The 21630-nt window shown below is 34.8% G+C and overlaps 1 protein-coding gene across 3 annotated transcripts in view; it reads right to left on the reverse strand.

Annotated features, from left to right (window-relative positions):
- Positions 1 to 21630, reverse strand: part of PHYHIPL (phytanoyl-CoA 2-hydroxylase interacting protein like) — a 79121-nt gene that overhangs the window by 26476 nt on the left and 31015 nt on the right. The window contains exon 1 of one of the 3 annotated variants that reach the window (XM_039220227.1): positions 17595 to 17684. The exons of 1 other annotated variant lie outside the window; for it this stretch is intronic. The gene's annotated coding sequence lies outside the window, so the exon portion shown is untranslated. Of the gene's footprint in view, positions 1 to 13998; positions 14020 to 17594; positions 17685 to 21630 lie in introns of those variants that run through there. One more of the 3 variants, XM_039220228.1, reaches the window with a different exon arrangement.

The raw sequence follows: 21630 nt of genomic DNA on the forward strand, positions 1-21630 counted from the left end.
AACAACAAAACAGAGACATGGATGATTTCAGAACAGAAACTTCATCTTAGTTTATATTCTTGGTTTGGTTGATCTACTGATGTGGGGCAAGCTTGCCACCTCCAGCATTCTCTCTGGTTTGACTTTCTCCTCCAGTTACAAAATATAGCCAAGTTTGGACACTTTTATCAAATAGCTGATCCTCACATTACAAAAGTCTTGCTACTTTAGATGGTACTAGTGGGTAACTCTACTTTCTGTGGCCCCAAGTCCACGGACTGTTTCATTACATTATGTACTCTTGTCTTGGTTTAGTTTCTTATTGACTGTCTATTAAGCATGGGAAAATATGTCAGTAGTAAGAGTAACTAAATTAACAATCTGTGTTTTCAAAGCTGTGTTATATAAAGCCTAAAAGATGCTCACAGCCCTCAATATCCTTGCAAACTAACTGAACAGCTTAATGGTAATTCATATTGAAATTGTATACTTTCACATGATACTATCTCTGACTCTTTTACTTAATTCATTAATTCCTAAAGTCTGGAATTAAATTGAATGAGTTTTTAATAAAAATGAATGCTAGTCTATACCTTTACCGATTTTGACCCTCAGGCCCTACCCAGAGGTATATTTGGCAATGTCCAGATATATTTTTGATCAAAACAATTTGAGAAGGGTTCTACCAGCATCTAATGAGTCTACATTATGAAGTTTTATTAGTGGATAAAATATCTAATCAGTTCAATCTGTTAAAGACTTCAAGTCAATTGGTTAATGTCGGTGCATCTACTCTTTGTAAAATAAAGTCACTTGAACTGATGTTTTTTAATATTACTGAACTCAGTTACTATTTTTATTATTTTTTTCTATTCACTATTTAGTGGTATCCAATCCATCTGAATGTGTGTTTTACAGACTTAAGATAATTACAATTTTGGATACCTAACTTTCAAAATTAAAGGTAGGAAGAAAGGGAGGATGTGTATTCCTTAGGTACTGCAATAGACAAGAAATACTACCCGGGACTGGAGCATAATAAAAGGTAAGGATTACAGTACCCTAAACAAGAGGCAGAAATAGGCCTGCATAGTGAGGGAGCATTCAAAAGAGGACAAAGAGGAAGAGCCAAGAGTAAATTGCAGGACTGATACAGGAAGGGAAATAGGAAACAGAATGAAGCTAACAATAAAAGTAATAAAAAGTACTGGAAACCATAAGCAGATCTCAGAGGTTAGTCAAAGTCAATCCAAATTTTAAAGTTTCATTTTCAAAAAGGTAAACTGTGTTTGTATATCTCTGAATATTTATCACAAATGACAAACCTCTATGATGTTAATACTCAAATTGATTTCCTGTGTTGATAGTTATGTCAGAGCTACACATAATTTGTTAATTACAAATTGGCAAAGATTGTATACACTAGTAAGATGTACAAGTATTTGAATTCAACCTATGCCAAAAGGAGTTGTTTGATCTTGGGTAAATCTTATAAACCTCTAAACATCCATTTCCTCATAGGGTCAGTAACTATTTAATAAAGTAATAAGGATATATAAAACACTTAATATAATATCTATCGTGTTGTAGACAATAAATGTTAGCTATTTAACACTATATTCATAGAAAAAATAATACTAATTCAGTCTACCCTTGGTCTAACTAATGTGTGACTTTTCTAATTCATTCATGAACGCTTGTATCTCCAAATATCTTGGAACAATTTTTCTTTTAAAATCCTTCAAGTATGCTACAATCATTAGTGTCCAGATATGTGCAAGCATTTTTTTAATTTTTAATTTTAATTCCAGTTAGTAAACTGTTTATCTGTTACAGGTATAATGTAGTCATTCAAAATTCCATTAATCACCTAGTACTCATCACAACAAGTGCACTCCTTAATCTCCATCACCTATTTCAACCATCTCCTCATGCACCTCCCTTCTGGTAACCGTCAGTTTGTTCTCTATAGCGAAGAGTCTGTTTCTTGGTTTGCTGCTCTTTTTTCCATTAACTCATTGTTTGTTTCTTAAATTCCACATATGAGTGAAGTCATTTGGTATTTGTTTTTCTTTCACTGACTTATTTCACTTAAAATTATACTCTCTAGCTTCATCCATATCTTTTCAAATGGCAAGATTTCACTCTTTTAATGAGTGAATAATATTCCCGTGTGTGTGTGTGTGTGTGTGTGTGTGTGTGTGTGTGTGTGTGTCTATCACGTCTTCTTTATCCACTCATCAATCAGTGGACCCTGGGGCGGCTTCCATGTCTTGGCTATTGTAAATAAGGATACTATGCATATAGGGGTGCATACATATTTTGGATTAGTGTTTCTGCATTCTTTCAGTAAGTACTTACTAGTGCAACTACTGAATCACAGAGATCTATTTTTAACTTTTTGAGTACTCCCTACTGTTTTCTACAGTGGCTGCACCAGTTTGCATTCTCACCAAAGTGCAAAAGGGCCCCTTTTTCTCTGCATCCTTGCCAACACTTGTTTTCAGTGTTGTTTATTTTAGTTTTTCTGACAGATGTGAGGTGGTATCCCATTGTAATTTTGATTTGCTTTTGCCTGATGATGAGGGATGTTGAGCATATTTTCATGTGTCTGTTGGCTAAAAGAATGAATATCTTCTCTGGAGAAATGTCTGTTCATGTTCTGTACCCATTTTTAATTGGATTATTTGTTTTTTATGTATTGTGTTGTAGAAGTTCTTTATATATCTTTTGCAAACATCTTCTCCCATTCTGAAGGTTGTAGTTTTTTATATTGTTTCCTTCACCGTGCAGAAACTATTTTGATGTAGTCCCAATACTTTATTTTACTTTTGTTTCCCTGGCCTTAGGAGACATATATAGAAAGTAGTTGCATGGTGATGTCAAAGAGGTTACTGCCTGTGTTCTCTTCTAGGATTTTTATGGTTTTAGGATGTCTCACATTTAGGTCTTTAATCCACTTTGAATTATTTTTATGTATGGTTTAATAAAGTCCAGCATATTCCTGTCCATATTTCCCAAAACCACTTCTTGAAGAGATTGTCCTTTACCCACTGGATATTCTTTCCTGCTTTGTTGAAGAATAATTGGCCATATAGTTGTGGGTTTATTTCTGGGTTTCCTATTCTGTTCTATTGATCCATGTGTCTATTTTTGTGCCAGTATCATATTGTTTTCATTACCTCAGCTTTGTAATATAACTTGAAGTCTGGAATTGTGATGTTTCCAGCTTTCTTTTTTTTTTTTCCCCAAGATTGCTTTGGCTATTTGAGGTCTTTTATGGTTCCATACAAATTTAGGATTGTTTGTTCCAGTTCTGTGGAAAATGCTGCTATTTGGATAGGGATTGCATTAAATACGTAGATGGCTTTGTAGTATAGACATTTTACCAAATTTGTTTTTCCAATCCATGAACATGGTATGTCCATTTTTTTGTGTCATTTTGATTTTCTTTCATCACTGTTTTACAGTTTTCAGAGTACAGGTCTTTCACTTCTTTGGTTAGGTTTATTCCTAGATATCTAATTATTTTCAATGTAATTATAAATGAAATTGTTTTCTTAATTTCTCTTTCTTCTGCTTCATTACTCATATATAGAAACAACAGATTTCTGTACACTAATATTGTATTCTGTGACTTTACTAAACTCTTTTCTCAGACCTAACGGGTTTTTAGTGGAGTCTTTCAGGTTTGTATATATAGTATCATGTCATCTCCAAATCTTTTTGATTTGGATGTCTTTTCTTTTTGTTGTCTGATTGCTGTGGCTAGGAATTCCAGAACTATGTTAAATAAAAGTGGTAAGAGTGGACACCCTTGTTTTGTTCCTGTCCATAGGGGGAAAGCTCTCAGATTGGCCTCACTTAGAATAGTTAACTGTGGGTTTTTCATGTATGGCCTTTAGTATATTGAGGTATGTTCCCTCTGAACCTAAACTCTCCTGGGGGCTTTTATCATGAATAGGTGTTGTACTTTGTCAAGTGCTTTTTCTGCATCTATTGAAATGATCATATAGTTCTTCTCCTTCTCTAATTGTCATATATCACTTTGATTTGTGAATATTGAACCATCCTTGCAATGCAGGAATAAATTCCACTGGATTGTGGCAAATGATATTTGTAATGTATTATTGGATTTGCTTTGCTAGTATTTTTTGAGGATTTGCATTTTTGTTGATCAGCAATATTAGATTATAGTATTCTTTTTCAGTGGTGTCTTTACTTGGTTTTGGTATCAGGGTAATGCTGGCCTCATAGAATGAATTGGGAAGTTTTCATATCTGTTCCATTTTTGTTTGTTGTTGTTGTTGTTGTTTTTAGTTTCAATATCATTTATTTCTGCTCTAATATTTATTACTTTCCCTTTGCTGGTGTAGAGTTTGTTTGTTTTTCTTTTTCTAGCTCCGTTAGGTTGTTTATTTGAGATTTTCCTTGCTTCCTGAGGTAAGCCTGTAATACTATAAACATCCTTCTTAGAACCACTCTTCCTGAACCCCAACAGTTTTGGACCATTGTGTTTTCATTTTCATTTGTTTCCATGTACTTTTTAATTTCTTCTTTAATTTCCACACTGACCCATTCAGTGTTTAGTAGAATGTTATTTAATCTCCATATAATTGTAGTCTTTTCAGATGTTTCTTGAGGTTGACTTCTAGTTTCATAGTGTTGTGGTCAGAAAAGATGGATGGTTTGACTTTGATCTTCTTGAATTTGTTGAGGCTTGTTTTATTGCCTACTTAGATGTTATTTATTTTGAAGACTCTTCCATGTGCACTTGAAAATAATGTGTATTCTGCTGTTTTATGATGGAGTGTTCTGAGTTTATCTGTTAAATCCATCTGATTCAAGTGTCATTCAAAACTATTACCTTGTTTATTTTCTGTTCAGATAATCTCTCCATTGATGTAAGTGGAGTAGTAAAGTTCCCTACTATTATTCTGTTGTTATTGATTAGTTCCTTTAAGTTTATTATTAACTGTTTTATGCACTTAGGTCTTCTACTGTTGAATGCATAATATTATAATTATAATCCCTTCTTGTTGTATTCTCTCTTTTCTGATCATGCAGTATCCTTCTTTGTCTCTTGTTACAGTCTTTAATATCTAGTTTGTTCAGTATAAGTATTCCTGCTCTGGCTTTCTTTTGACATCCATCTACATGATACATGTTTCTCTTTCCCCACACTTTCGATCTGCAGGTGTCATTAGGTCTTAAATGAGTCTCTTGTAGGCAGCAGAGAGATGTGTCTTTTTTTTTTTTTTTATCCATTCTATCAGCCTTTATCTTTTGATTGGAACATTTCATCCGTTTACATTCAAAGTAATTGCTGATAGATAAGCATTTATTATATTTGTTTTGTAGTTGTTTCTGAAGATTTTCTCTGATCCTTTCTTGTCTTTCTCTCTTTCATGTTTTGCTCATTTCCTTTACTGATATCTTTGTGTTTCTTTCTCTTTATATTTTGTATATTTATTAGTGTGTTTTGATATATGGTTACCATTAGGTTTACATACAACCTCTTCTGCATATTGCAGTGTCTATTAAGTTGATGGTGGTTTACATTTGAACCCATTCCTCTCTCCTTCTCATGTTTTAGGGATATGTTATTTATTTTATATTCTTTAATTTTGTAAATTCCTTGACTGATATTTCACTGGAATATTCATTGTTACTTCTTTTTATACCTTTACACCTACCTTTATACTCTCACTTTTGATCGTTTCTTCTCTCCACTCAGAGTCCACTTTAATATCTTCGCAGGGCTGATTTAGTGCTCATGAACTCCTTTAGTGTTTATTTTTCTGGGAAACTCTGTATCTCTCCTTCCGTTCTGAATGATAGGATAGGGTATTTTTGCCAGATAGGTTATTTTTGCATACAGATTTTTCCCATTCAGCACTTTGAATATATCATGCCAGTCCCTTATAGTTTGGAAAGTTTCTGTTGAAATATCTCCTGTTAGCCTTCTGTGTTTTCCCATGTAAATTACAGTCTTCTTTGGTCTTGCTGCTTTAAAAAAAATTTATCACTATACTGTGCCAATTTAATTACAAATTGTCTTGGTTGTGCATCTGCTTTTGTTGATTTTGATTGTTCTCTGTGCCTTCTGGATCTGGATATGTTTCCTTCCCCAGATTAGGTTAGTTTTTACCTATTGTCTCTTCAAATAAATTATCTGCCTTCTTTTATTTCTTCTTCTGGGACTCCCATAATACAAATGTTATTATGTTTGATGGAGTCACTGAGTTTCCTAAGTCTATTTTTTAAAAGTCATAATTCTTTTTTCTCTCTTTTGTTCAGCTTGATTACTTTCCATTACTCTGTCTTCTAGGCCACTAATTTATTCCTCTGCTTCTTCCATTCTGCTGTTCATTCCATCAAGCATGTTTCTCATTTCATTTATTGAGCCCTTTATCTCTGCTCTTATTCCTTATCTTTCTGTTAAGGGTCTCACTCTTGTCTACCATTCTTAAGTCCAGTGAATATCTTTATGATCATTACTTTAAATTCTCTATCAGGCATATTACTCATTTTGTCTAAGTCTCTATGCCTGTTTGTGTGTTAGGGAAGTCAGCTACATCTTCTGTTCTTTAGGATAGCGGCTTTATGAAGAAGAGGTCCTGGAGTGCCCTGTGGTGCGGTGTCTCCTGTTCCCCAGGATTTGGTGTTTACAAGAGTATCTCCAATGTGTGCTGTTTGTGCCCTGCTGTTTTGTCCCAGCTGCTTAATACTTCAGGCAAGTCATCTGCAGAGGTTCACTTTGCCTGTTGAGGGCACTATTTGGTCCCTGGTTTGAATGTGGTGCATTTTAATTAGATGTGCCCTGTTTTGTTTGTGAAATGAAACCTGTTACCACTGCCACCAGAACTGAGGCACCACATAACTCTCTTGTCAGTAGATGCAATGTGAGCAGGGGTTTGGGCTGGTCTTCTGGAGGAAGGGGCCTGCCATACTGTGATTGGGAATGGTGGTTCCACTGGATGGTGGAGGTGCAAAGTTTGGTGTAAGCAAGTTAGATACCGATTGTGGGTGCTGCACTCTTTACTGAAGGTGACCCTGTGCTTATACTGAGGGATAGGAGAGGAATATAGCACAGGCCAGTTCCTTTATACCCAGTAGGGTCTCTCCATGAATGTTCCCTCTCTCTCTGGGATATACTCCAAGTTAAGCAAATATCCTCCCCACTGTGTGCCTCCATTGCTCTTTTTTTTTTTTTTTAATGTTTTATTTATTTCTGAGAGAGAGCGAGAGAGCATGAACAGGGGAGGGTCAGAGAGAGAGAGAGGGAGATACAGAATCCGAAACAGGCTCCAGGCTCTGAGCTGTCAGCACAGAGCCCGACACAGGACTGGAACCCACGAATCATGAGATCACAACCTGAGCTGAAGTTGGACACTTAACCAACCCAGGCGCCCCTCAATTGCTCTTTATATCACTGTTTCCATGCTGTGTGTCTGCAGGTTGTTTGCCTGCACGCTCTCCTAGAGCAGCCCCAGTGTCCTCTGGGCTCTAGCTCAGCCAAACACACTGACTTTTAAAATTCTAGGCTTTAACCCCTGTTGGTTGCAAACTCACAAAATTCAGTCCCTCTTGCTTTCCAAGCTTATTCCAACTGTGTTCTTTTTCTGTATGTGCTCCCTGTGTGCTAGTCTCTTACCCTTCTCCATGACTGCACCCCCCTCCCTACTGCAGTGGCCACCACCCATTTCTCTCCAAACTGCATCTCCACATTTTCTACCTTCTTTGATGTAGCCTCTTCTCTGCCTGTAGTTGTAGAGTTTGCCTTGCAGCAAACTGACTGTCTTCAGGTCAATTTCTGGGTTATTTAGGATGATCTGATAATTATCTAGTTGTATTCATGAGATAAAGTGAGCCTAGGGTTCTACTTCGCCACCATCTTCCAACATCTGTGCAAGAATTTTTGAGTAAATCCATATATTCTGAAAGGAGGTATAATTTCCCAATTTTGATGTGACATTTTAGTATACATAATCTGTACATTACCTCATGCTTCTGTCTTGAATATACTCTCACCTTTTTATTTTAAGCCAAATCACTTTGCTATCTAATTTATTGTCTTTAAGGTGTTATCTTACCTTTTAGGTTGCCACTCTGCTTGCTGTCTCCACAGGTTGTATTTTTGCATAATATATTTTTTTTTTTTTTTTTTACCTTTGTCGATTCACCTACTCCTTAAGCTTCTCTTTCTGAATTACGTCTCTTACATTTATGGAGAAAGCACATCCTGATTATCTGCACATTTCCATAATTATTTCACATCCATACATTAACAAAAGTATTTAAAAGCATATTGTCTCAATAACCATAGTATCTAAATGGCATTTCAACCTAATTCTGGATCTTAAAATTTCTATTCTGTGATTGCTGCTCCTGGGTTTGCTTTAAATCCATGTAACAGTACTTCTTTATTAAAGGAATTCCAATAAATTTTTCAAGAAAGGTTTATGAGGTACTATTTTATTCTTCAGCAACAATGAAACTACATTTATTTAACCAACAGCAGGGCTACTGAAACCTCCTGATACCAATAGTTTTTCACAGCTTCTCATTACTCCATAGGTTAGGAGTTACAAGTGGAGGACATAAAAATTCATCTGTCACAATATTAGGAAAATAGTTCTACAGAGAACACAGGCACCTGATTACTAATGAAAACTTTTCCTTTCTATAAAGGCAATCCATGTGGTTAAAAGCAGAGATATAATCACCTTGGAAACCCAGACTCTGAAGTCCAAGACATGAATATTCAAAATAACTGAAATGCATTATTTTACATTGCTCATGAATTTTAGAATTTGAGGTTTTGTGTGAAACCAAAACTACCCATTTATCTCTTTGGTGCTGACCCCTCACATATAGCTCTGGATTCTCTAGCTTACAGACAAAACACAAAATTGTGGCTTCTCTGACATAAAGAAAGAAAAGAAGATTAATGTTTCACATTATTTATAGTCTTATCTCTCTCAACCATATCCACTGCTAAATTCCAAGTTAAATTGTCTAATCAATTTTAAAGTGAATGTAATCATTGCCCTTAAAGTTGAACTGAAACACTGGTAAATAAGCAGCAAATGAAAAAATAAAATGTATTCAGTATCTACTGTGCAATTACTCAAAATATATACACATGGGGATTGCCTAGGTGGCTCAGTCAGTTGAGTGTCTGACTCTTGATCTCAGCTCAGATCATGATCTCACAGTTCATGAGATCAAGCCCTATGTTTGGGTCTATGTTGAAAGCAAGGAGTCTGCTTAGGATTCTCTCTCTCCCTCTTTCTCTGCCCCTCCCCAGCTTGCTCCCTCTCTCTCTCTCAAAATAAATGAATAAATTAAAAAACTACACACATTCATACAGGTTAAAAATACTAAATAAAATAGCAATTTTTTTCTTTTGGTCATTTCTCTTTATAATAGCAAATGGCAATGCCAGTGATAAAATTAGTTTGTGCTCAATGTTTTTATTTATTTTTGAGAGACAGAGAAAGACAGAGCATGAGCAGGGGAAGGGCAGAGAGAATGAGATGGAGACATAGGATCCAAAACAGGATCCAGTCTCTGAGCTGTCAGCACAGCGCCCGATGTGGGGCTTGAACTCATGACCTAAGCTGAAGTCAGACGCTTAACCAATTGAGCCACCCAGGCACCCTAGTTTGTTTAGTTAACCATACTTTAAAGATGAAGTAAATTTGTTTTTCACTTGTCTTGCTACTCAAATGTTAAAACTATTTAGGGAATAAAACTGAAAAAGCCTTTGGCAAATGATAAGAATAAATCTGGAAAAAAAAGGAACAATTTGGTACGATTGAAAAAAACACTAGGGTGACAACTGTAGACATCAAGAGTCTAACTGAGGTTTTCTCACTGAGCCAATAAAGGTTTAAAAAAATGTTTTTGTTGACTACAACATATGATATTTAAATACAGCATTAGATCAAAGACTTCTGGTAATAGAAACATTTACTGAACACTTATACCTGCCAGGCAGTGTTCTGTTTCACATATATTACTAATCATCATAAAATTTATGGATTATGGGGCACCTAGGTGGCTTAATCAGTTAAGCATCTGGCTTCAGCTCAGGTCATGATCATGGTTCATGAGTTTAAGTTACACATCAGGCTCTGTGCTGACTGCTCAGAGTCTGGAGCCTGCTTCAAATTCTGTGTCTCCCTCTCTCTCTCCCAAAAATAAATAAATATTTAAAATTTTATGAATTAATAAGCATTTCTATCATTCCACTTTAACAGATGAGGAAACTCAAGTACAAAGAAGTTATACGAATTTCCTAAGGTCAAATAACTGATGTGAAAGCCAAAATTTCAACCCAGGAAGCCTGGCATTAAAATGTAGATTCTTACCCACTGTACTACAGTTGCCTTATAATAGTTGCTCTAAAACTGTCTGTAATATTTTGGGCAATTCAGTTAATCTTCACTGTTTCCTCATTTGGAAAATAAAAGAACTGATCTGTATTAATTTCTCTTTAAAGTCGTTTCCAACTCCACATCTGGTTATTACACTTTTTCTCCAGACCAACTTTCTTCAGCTTCTTACAGTTATTAGTGAACAGTATTTCCCATCATCTCATGATCAAATTAAATATATTCTTACACCCAGGAACTCATTATATTCTGAAAATATTTCCTTGCAATAGAACAATTCATTGGAATACCATGGTATAGTGGAGTAGGAAAAGAAAAGCTTAATATCTGGTTGAAGTTCTCTTATTGACATGTTGCACAGCATTAGCTCTGTCTTCTACTGAGCCCAAGTTCCTTTTCTTTATTTTTTAAAAAAATTTTTATGTCTTTTTAAAAAAAAAATCATGTCTTTATTTGAGAGACAGAGACAGTGAGCGAGCAGGGGAGGGGCAGCGAAAGGGAGACACAGAATCTCAGGCTCTAAGCTGTCAGCACAGAGCCCAACAAAATTTTTTATGTCTTTATTTTACTCAGGGAGAGAGAGAGACAGTGTGAACAGGGGAAGGGCAGAATCTGAAGCAGGTTCCAGGCCCTGAGCTGTTAGCACAGAGCCCAACGCGGGGCTCAAAGCCATGGACTGTGAGATCATGACCTGAGCCAAAGTCAGATGCTTAACCAACTGAGCCACCCAGGTACCCCCAAGTTCCTCTTAAAATTGAGGGCACTTGTTAAAGTGTTCCATTATTTTTAGTGATGTTCTGTTATTGTGCTTGACTTAAAAAATCTTAAATGATAAAAAGCACACATTGATCAACTTTAATTTACTTAAGAGTTAATTATTTATTTGTATCATTTTGCCAATTTATGTTATTGAGTCCTCAACAAGGACACCTAGTGGGAGATAAGAGTGGAAGTGAACAAAAGGCAGATCTGATTGGTTATTAGTAACCTAGCACAAAATGGTATGAAAAGAGTCCGGAGGTACGTGGGTAGCTTAGTCAGTTAAGTGACCAACTCTTGACTTGGCTCAGGTCATGATCTCACAGTTCAAGAGACTGAGCCCCTTGTCAGGCTCTGTGCTGACAGTACACAGAGCCTTCTTGGAATTCTCGCTCTCCCTCTCTCTGTGCCCCTCCCCTGCTTGCAGTCTCAGTCTCTCTTGCTCTCGCTCTCTCAAAATAAACTTTATAATAAATAAATACATACATAAATACATATATATATATATACATGCATGCATGGAAAGAGTCAGAACCTGTATTAAATTTAGGGTCTGAACTGCTTTTTCCTGCTTTTATTCACCACTACAGAACAAATAAAATTGTTTGCATAATCCTATTCTCTGCTATTTCAATTTACCTGGCATTTCCTGGACCTTTGTTATTTTTATATGGCTTCAGTAAGACCTATGTTTTGTATTTAACACCTTGTAGTCAACTAGAGGAAGATATACATTTCAAGTGGACTTGTTGCATGAGTCTAAACCTATTTTAGTGAAAAAGATACATGTCCATTATGGACGTCAACTCAGTTCTTCTTTCTTCCCTTTTCTCTAATAATGACCCTTGTTCACCCAGTGTACTTAATAATCTTGAAAAATTATCAAACTGTAAGTGAATTAATTTAATTAGCAGATATAAAGGTATTTTTGTGTAGTAAAATAATGAATATCAATTATCAAGTCTAAAGCTTCCTGCAAAATAGAGGTACTATTTGTATCAAAATGAAAATTAATTAATAACTTTACATACCAATATATCTCTTTAGCATAATGTTGTGACTTACAAAAGCAATCATGGATAGAACAGTATGGGATATGAAATAAATCAGCAGCATGGAACTCTATATATAGAAACTAGCTAGTGAGCCATATTTTAATTTATTCCCAGCTGGGTAACTAATGGCACTTTTACTGTAGGAAGCTCTTGATAAATACTACTTTTTTACATATCACATTTCAGAACATAAATATAAAACTATATTTAAAAAAATACCTACACGTACAAGACATTAAACTACTGACACTATAACAATCTATTCCTGATGACTTAGGGTCCACAGATAGCTTTTCTCAAAACTGTTACAGCACTTTTTGTCAGTGCTGCATAGCCCACAGATTCTTCACTTTTTGTCTTTTTTTAAAATAGCATTTTCTTATTTATTTATGAATACACACAGAGAACAGATGGAACATGAGTAAGGGAAACCAAAAGGTCTCTCAAAGTGCTTAGAATATTATTTCTCTGCATGTAGTCAATACCACCTAATGTTAAAAAAAAACCTGATGAGAATTCTACAGCTCCTGTAAGAAATAGATATCACATACAAAATCTATACTCCACATTGTAGTAAAAGATGGATTATCATGAGATTAATGAAGCTTAATATTCAAGGCCCCTTATTTGAATGGTCTCCTTCCATGGTCCAGGACACAATTTTTTAGGTATGATTATGTATTTTGTTTCTAAAGTTGATCTTCGAAATTATTTAGATCCACTCCTCTAGAGTAGGTATATTTTTTTGAGAATTTATTCTTTTTTTAATGTTTATTTTTGAGAGAGAGACAGAGAGAGACAGAGTGTGAGCAGGGGAGGGGCAGAGAGAGAGAGAGGGAGACAATGCAAAGCAGGCTCCAGGCTCTGAGGTGTCAGCACAGAGCCTGATCCGGGGCTCAAACTCATGATCTGTGAGATCATGACCTGAGCCAAAGTATGACATTTAACGAGCTAAGCCACCCAGGCACCCTGAGTAGGTATATTTTTTAAATAAATATATGAATCTAGTCAATTTTAATCTATTCTTTATCTTTAATTTTTTAAATGAAAACATACCTTTAGATACCTTTATATGTATATGTTAATACACCTAAATACAAGATATACAACATGATGATTTGACATATATACATACACTTAGGGAAATGATTACTACAGTCAAGCTATGGTGAGAACATCTGAAATCTATTGTCTTAGCAAATTTCTAGTATTCAATATAGTATTATTAACTATTGCCACCATGCTGTACATTAGATCTCTAGGCCTATTCATCCTTTGTAACTGCAACTCTACCTTTGACCAAAATCTCTACGTTTCCTCCACCTCCCCACCCATTAACCATCATTCTATTTTCTGCTTCTACATATTTAAATTTTATAGATTCCACATATAAGTGAGATCATGTAGTTTTTTATGTGTCTATGCTTATCAATTAGCATAATGTCTTTTGGGTTGATCTATGTTGTTACAAATGGCAGGATCTCCTCTGTTTAGGCTGAGTAATATTTCATTGTACATATATACCACAATTACTTTATCCATTTATCTAGTGACAGACACTTAAGTTGGATCCAAAACTTGGTTACTGTAAATAATGTTGCAATAAACATGGGAATGCAGGGTATCTCTTCAAGGTACCAATTTCCTTTCCTTTAGATATAAATACCAAATAAGGGCTGCTGGATCATTTGTTAGCAAGAGCAATCACACAAGAAGAGAAAAGGCATTGAAATCCGAAAGGAGGGGTGTCTGGGTGACTCATTTGATTAAGCGTCTGAATTTGGCTCAGGTCATGATCTCACAGTTCGTGGTTTCTTGCCCTGTGTTGGGCTCTCTGCTGTCCATGTAGAGCCTGCTTCGGATCCTCTGTCTCTCTCTCTCTGCCCCTCCCCATTTGTGCTTTTTTTCTCTCAAAAATAAACATTAAAAAAAAGAAATCAGAAAGGAATCAGTATAATTATCTGTTTACAGATCACAAAATTCTGTATGTAGAAACTTTAAACACACACACACACACACAAACTGTTCAAACTAATACATAAATTCAGTAAAGTTATAAGATGCAAAATTAACATACAAAAATTCCTTATACCAATTATCAGCTATCATAATAAAAAAACAATCTCATTTACAATAGCATCGAAAATAGTAAGATATTTAGGAATAAATTTAACCAAGAAAATCAAAGATAACTTGTACACACTGAAAACTATAACACTGATGAAATAAACTGAAGATGACACAAGCAAATGAAAAGATATCCTTTGTTCATAGACTAGAAGAATATTGCTAAAATTTCCATATTGCTCCAAACAATATACAGATATAATCTCTTATCAAAATTCCAATGACACTTTCCACAGAATAGAAAAAACAATCCTAAAATTAACATGGAACAAGAAAAGACCCCAAATTGCCAAAACAATCTTGAGAAGGAACAGCATTAGAGGAATCACATTTCCTGATTTCAAGTTACATTACAAAGCTATAGTAAACAGTATTGTACTGGTATTGGCATAGAAATATATGTATAAGGAGGGGCGCCTGAGTGGCTCAGTCAGTTAAGCGTCCAATTTTGACTCACGTCATGAACTCATGGGTCGTGGGTTCGAGCCCCACATAGGGCTCTGTGCTGACAGCTAGCTCAGAGCCTGGAGCCTGTTTTGGATTCTGAATCTCCCTCTCTCTGACCCTACCCTGCTCACACTGTCTCTCTCTCTCTCTCTCTCAGAAATAAATAAAACATTAAATAAAAGAAAGAAAAAAATAAATATATGTATAAGGATTCCCTTTATACCATGCTGTCACCAACACTTACCTTTCTTTTTATCTATTAAGTAATAAGTGGTTTGTAAAGAAGAAACACAAATGGCAACATAGGAAAAGATAATCAACTAATTACTTTTCATGGGGGAAATGCAAATAAAAAACATAATGTGGACTATCATCTCATACCTCTTGGGATGGTTATTATCAAAAAGAAAAAAGATAAGTGTTGGTGACAACATCGTGTAAAGGGAATCCTTATATACTGTTGGTGGGAATGTTAGCTGGTACAGCTATTTTGAAAACTAGTATGGAGGTTCCTCAAAAAAATACAACCTATTCTTCAAAGTTGATCTCAAGCCACTACTCTGAAATCCTATCCTGATGATTGCAGGGTCTACAGATAGCTTCTCTCAGAACTATTATAGCACTGTCAGGCTACATAGCCCATAGATTCTTCTATTCTACCCTATTTCTATATTGTATGGGCTTTGGAATCAGACAACACTGGTATTTTCACCACTTCTAGTTCTATGATCTTGCAGATATTACTTAAATTATTTATAATTAAGTGATTCACCTTAAAGATAGTGAAAATTAATACATCAGGAGAAGGGAATTTTACCATGAAAACTAATGAAGCTTAAGTTTCCTGGGCCCTTCACTTGTACATGGTACTTCATTTTGTAGCCATTATTTTATATTGTTTCTCAAATAGGGCAACCAGAATTGTATAAATGTCAGATATCAAAAAATCTGGATCCACTCCTGCCAATAATAAGAAAAATACAAACATGCAGGCCCAACATATTTAAAAACAAGAACAGGGGCGCCTGGGTGGCTTAGTCGGTTAAGCGTCCGACTTTCACTTAGGTCATGATCTCGCGGTTCGTGGGTTCGAGCCCCGCGTCGGGCTCTGTGCTGCCTGCCAGCTCAGAGCCTGGAGCCTGTTTCAGTCTGTGACTCCCTCTCTCTCTGAACCTCCCCTGCTCATGCTGTCTCTCTCTCTATCCTAGAAATAAATAAAACATTTAAAAAAAAATAATAAAAAAATAAAAACAAGAACAACCAGTTAAGCAAAAATACTTAGGTCAGAGATTTAGAAGACTCCGAATATTAGTAGTGGCACCTTTGGGTCTGATTTTAATGAAACTTATGTTAATGTAAAAAACTATTCTTTGTGTGGTCAATGGGAAAGTAACACACTAAGGGAAAACAGAGTAAATGTTTGATCTTAGTCCAACTTCATAAAGGTTTATCCTGACACCATACCTGAATCTCTGTGTTTCTTCTGGTAAAGATCCTTTTTTTTTTTTTTAATTTTTTAATTTATTTCTAGGAGGGAGAGAGAGACAGCGTGAGCAGGAGAGGGTCAGAGAGAGAGGGAGATATAGACTCCGAAATAGGCTCCAGGCTCTGAGCTGGCAGTCAGCACAGAGCCCGACGCGGGGCTCGAACCCACGAACCGCAAGATCATGACCTAAGCGAAAGTCGGACGCTTAACTGACTAAGCCACCCAGGCGCCCCTCTTCTGGTAAAGATCCTTAAAAAGAACTGTTTCTCAGATGAAGGTAGGAATGATAGAATGCTATTATATCTACTCAGTAAAAAGTATATATATGTATATATATATATATGTATCACTTTATATATATATATAATATATACACATATATAATATATATATAATTTTCCTTCCATTTCATTATGAATCATCATAAAAACACTAGTTATCCAAATTTATTTTTTAAATTGAATGATTTATAAATATAACTTATTATGTACCATATTTTTATATGTTCTTTCTACATCTTTCTTTTCATTGTGATGGACAATCAAGGTTATAAAGAAATATAAAAATGCAAAATACATTGACAATATAACTTCACAGGTATTAGTATGCACAGAAACAGTTAAAACATTTCAAGAGCAAATATTTCTTCGAAATACAATAATCACAACTGTATTTAACAGAGAAAAGTGAGAAGATATACAGTTTCCTCTGCACTAGAAATTCAAAAATTAGAAGTTTAAAACATATACATAACAGTTGTTATTGACACATAACTTATTCCTTTTGTTTCATTCCAATTTTCGCCAAGTAAACTTACAAACATTAGAGGAATTATTGTATCATAAAGTTTTCTTTTAAATCTGAGACTCTACTTGCATTCAGAGCATTGTTATAATATTGACCATCATACTGAAACTTATCTTCCTAAATATAAAGAATACATCATTTCCCCTATCACTTCAAATTCCCTCTATATTTGAAGACTGAAAAGTGTCTCCAAAATAAATATTGGAGATAATGTGTTTTTGTAAAAAGTAGTCTAGTATACTATCAGTTATCACCTCAAGGTTATGAAAAAGCAAAAGTAGTTCTCTATAAGTAAATATATAAATTTTGAGGATTAGAATCTCACTCCAAGAATAGCAAAATAAGTATCACAAACTGTTTTCTCAGATACAGTTAGACAGCTAAGTGATTTATATGTTGAGCTAACATTTGTTGAATGTGTAAGTGCAATCGGATTCAAAGATGAATCAACGAGACACTAGAATTCATGCTTTCAGTGAGCTTATGTTGCACATACACATACATATGTTTGTCAATTTTTAATACACTTACTCTTATATACGTTTACAGACAGTGATCCATTTTGCTTGTCTTCATAACCAAACTTCTCTGATCAACTGCCAAAATATGCTACCTCCATCTCTTCACCTCGTATTCACTCTACTACTCCAAAACAAGCCCTATTGTCATGTCACCAGTAAACTCCATGGTAACTAATCCAATGGATACTTTTTAGTTCTCCCCTGACTTTATGTCTTATGAGCATTTAACATAGTTGATCATTTGCTGCTTCTTAAAACATAGTCTTGGTTTTTCTCCTGTCTCACTAACTACTCCTTCATATTCTCCAGACTTCTGCCTAACTAAAAGATAGTGTTTCTCAGAGGTCAACACCAATGCTGTTCAATAAAACTTTCTGCAATGATGGAAATGTTTTTATATGTGCTGTTTTGCGCCACTAGCCACATAGACCACTGAGCACTTTAAATGTCGCTAATATGACTAAGGAATTGTATTTTAAATTTTATGCGATTTTAATTAATTTAAACTTAAATAGCCATTTGATTCTAATGAGTACTATATTAGATAGCCTTGATTTAGAAAAGCCCTTTTTTCTTCTCACTATAAGTGATCTTTTCATCTTTCATCATCTTTTTGCTGATAATTTCCAAGTATATTTAACACTCCCACTTTGATGTCTCACAGACATCTCAACTTTAAAATACTTTTTCCATACTTATGCATTTACTAAATGGTATCAATACCCACCCAGATGGTATATCTAGAAATTTTAAATGTTTACAACTAATACAGGTTAACAGATCTTTTTCCAATTCTTCAAAAATCCAATCTTCTTGCTCCCTGAAGACTGCCCCCTGTTTTATAACACTTTACCTCCAGTTATTTGAAAGATACTTCTCCTCATCCTACAGGTCTCAGGTTAAATAGTATCCCTAGAGAAGCCTTCTGTGACTACTACAGTAAGCTTGTCTCACTACTACTGATATTTTCCATAAGGTCTTTATTGATTTTCTGTGCAGCATTTCCATAATTTCTATTTGTTTATTTATATCTTTAATCTGCTTTTCCCACTAGACCAAAAGATCTATACAGGGGTCATGTCCATTTTGTCACCATTAGCTCCACAATGTCCAAAAAACTAAATATTAATTGAATACACATAAATGGTTAAGTCAAGAAATCAGTCTATTCCTCAAATTCACAAATAGGACATTTTTTGTATGCTTCTAAAATACCAGTGGATGAATTACCAATTTTAATTATTAATCATCTAATTCCTAAAGCTTCATGATAAATTATCTGGGTCTTTGTTTTGTTTTGTTTTGTTTTGTACTACTCAGATAATAAGCTTTTAGAAAGCAATGTAGAGTCAATAAAGTTTATAGCTTTATTTATACTTTAAAATGTGCACAGGGCCCTACCGTGTTTTGCTATCACACTGAATGGGTAAATCCTGCCAAATGCACCCCTCAAGTAATATGTTCTTTTCAGGACAAACAGTAACAATAAGCAAGAATCTATCTCTCCAAATGATTTTTAATGATTTTATCATTCTAAAAACACAGAATATCCAATATTTAAAAAAAGGAAAGAAGTATACTATAAAAAAAGTATACTACTTGTTACCCAGATACTTAATTTCCCTCCCCCAAAACAGCCATTATTATCAGTCTTTCTGTATATCCTTCTAGGATATTCAATGCACAAGGCCTTGTTATGTGCCCTTTTCAGATTTGAAATAAAAAATTTTTTTTCAAGGATCCCTGGTTGTTTTTCGTGGAAAATAGTTTTCAAAGACCATAATTTGGACACAAAGGATGATTGTTCCTATTGGATTGATTTTTGTTCCTAGGCCTTTTCATTTGACAGAGCTTAGGAAATACTTGTTTTACTTTTAAAGAGAAAAATCATCACATGTTCTCTTGATACTTCTAATTCAAATCCAGTACTATAGAGTTTTAATTTATCCTCTTTTCTCTTATATTCATATTTCCTTTCTCCTATGCTTGGTTCTCAAGGGGATCCAAGGATGATAAAATTAGAATACTACCTATGTACTCATTTTTTAAAAACTCCTACAGTCCACATGTAACAGTCTCAGAATAACAATACTAGCATGCCAACAATATAATTTCTATAAATGGTTTTAAGGTTTCTTTTTTTTTTTTCAGTTCTTTTTTTCTGTATGCTATACATCACTGGGGAAATAAAGCCTAATTGCTGTGCTTTCAAGTTACTTGGAATATTTCCTCTCTGCTTATGCCACCAATTAAATACACTTTAGGTTCAATCTGATTCTAATTTAAATTTTAAGGGCTTTTTTTTTTTTTTACTGTAGTAAAATTTATCAGTCTTGTCATGATTTCTTGGTTTTCTGTCATCCCCTGAGGATCTTCTGCATTCCAAGGGTATGTATTTTTAAATATTCATTCACATTTTCTTCTTGTGCTTTTATGGTTTCATATAAACATTAAAACTTTGATCTGTATTGGAATTTATAGTAGTAGAGAGTGGGAATCCATTTTATTTCCAGATAGCTACCTAGTTTTCTCACACCACTTACTGAATGATCTATTTGTTTCCCCTCAGAGAGTATAAATACCACCATTTATTAAGAGTCCAAATTCGGGGTGCCTGGGTGGCTTAGTCGGTTAAGCGTCCGACTTTCGCTTAGGTCATGATCTCACGGTTCGTGGGTTCGAGCCCCGCGCTGGACTCTGTGCTGACTGCCAGCTCAGAGCCTGGAGCCAATTTCAGTCTGTATCTCCCTCTCTCTCTGACCCTCCCATGCTCACGCTCTCTGTCTCCTAGAAATTAAAAAAAAAAAAAAGAGAGTTCAAATTCATAACAGGAGTTTTCACTAGCTGAGAGCATCTACTGGCAATGGCACTAGGATTAGTACCTAAACTAGGACTATTCATTCTTATGTCAGAACCTTAGCTGTGTTGCATCCTTTGTTTTCTTTAATACTGATTTACATTTCAAATTTTTCCAATTTTGTTTTTAATCAAAGTAATCTTGACTATTTGCAGCCAAGAATCATAACTTATACAACATGATTTTTCTCTTAGAATTCAATAGTAAGCATGCCCCAAATCGCAGCTTTTGGCTCTTTGCACTACACTTAGCAGCTAAAACTCCTGTTCATAACTGATTTTTTAAATATTTATTTATTTTGAAGGGGGGAGGGGCAGAGAGAGTAGAAGAGAGAAAATCCCAAACAGTCTCCACACTCTCAGCGCAGAGTTCAGTATGGGGCTCGATATCACAAATCCTGGGATCATGACCTGAGCTGAAATCAAGAATCATATGCTTAATCAATTGAACCACCCAGGGGCCCCACCTGTCAATGACTGTAATTTACAGAATTTTCACTACCATCTCTAGTAACTGAATCCTAATATACCATGAGCTCATATCATCCCATTATTTTTACATTTTTCATTTCAGAAATTAAACATACCTACAGTTGGTTACCTTAACATTTAAAACTATCATTTAAATATTGCTTTTCTAGAAATATCCCTAAGCTTTAACAGATAGCATGAGGTACTAATGGAAAAGCAAGCAGAAAGGTTAAAAAAAGATAGAAGAAATGGCAGGAAATAAGGATGAATTAGGAGACAAAGGTCATATTATAGTTTGATGTTTTTATGGTAGAGAGTTAATATTTAACAATATAGAAACTAAACACCACTGAATAATTTTTAATTTATATGCCATGCCCAGATTTTTGTGTTAAAAGAATCACTTTAGCAGCACGGAAAAAAGTACGCCAATGACATAAGATTATTTTTTTGTTTCTAAACAAAGCCTTTTCGTTCAAATAGATTTAGAGCCTTTACTATACATTCTGGATAGTTTTCTACAAATTATTAGCCAAATGTTATACTTTGGAGCCATATACAAAAGTAGGGCTGCCAATTAATTTGTCAAATTTATGAGAATGAGTTTATAGAACTCATAATATGAATATAAGATTGTTTACCAGCTGTTAACTTAAAGATGACATAGACAATATGGTTTCTAATACAAAAGAATCACTAACTGAATTATAACTTATCAT

This window comes from Hyaena hyaena, unplaced genomic scaffold, assembly GCF_003009895.1.
Source record: "Hyaena hyaena isolate Hyena2069 unplaced genomic scaffold, ASM300989v1 scaffold_875, whole genome shotgun sequence".
Classification (NCBI taxonomy): domain Eukaryota; kingdom Metazoa; phylum Chordata; class Mammalia; order Carnivora; family Hyaenidae; genus Hyaena; species Hyaena hyaena.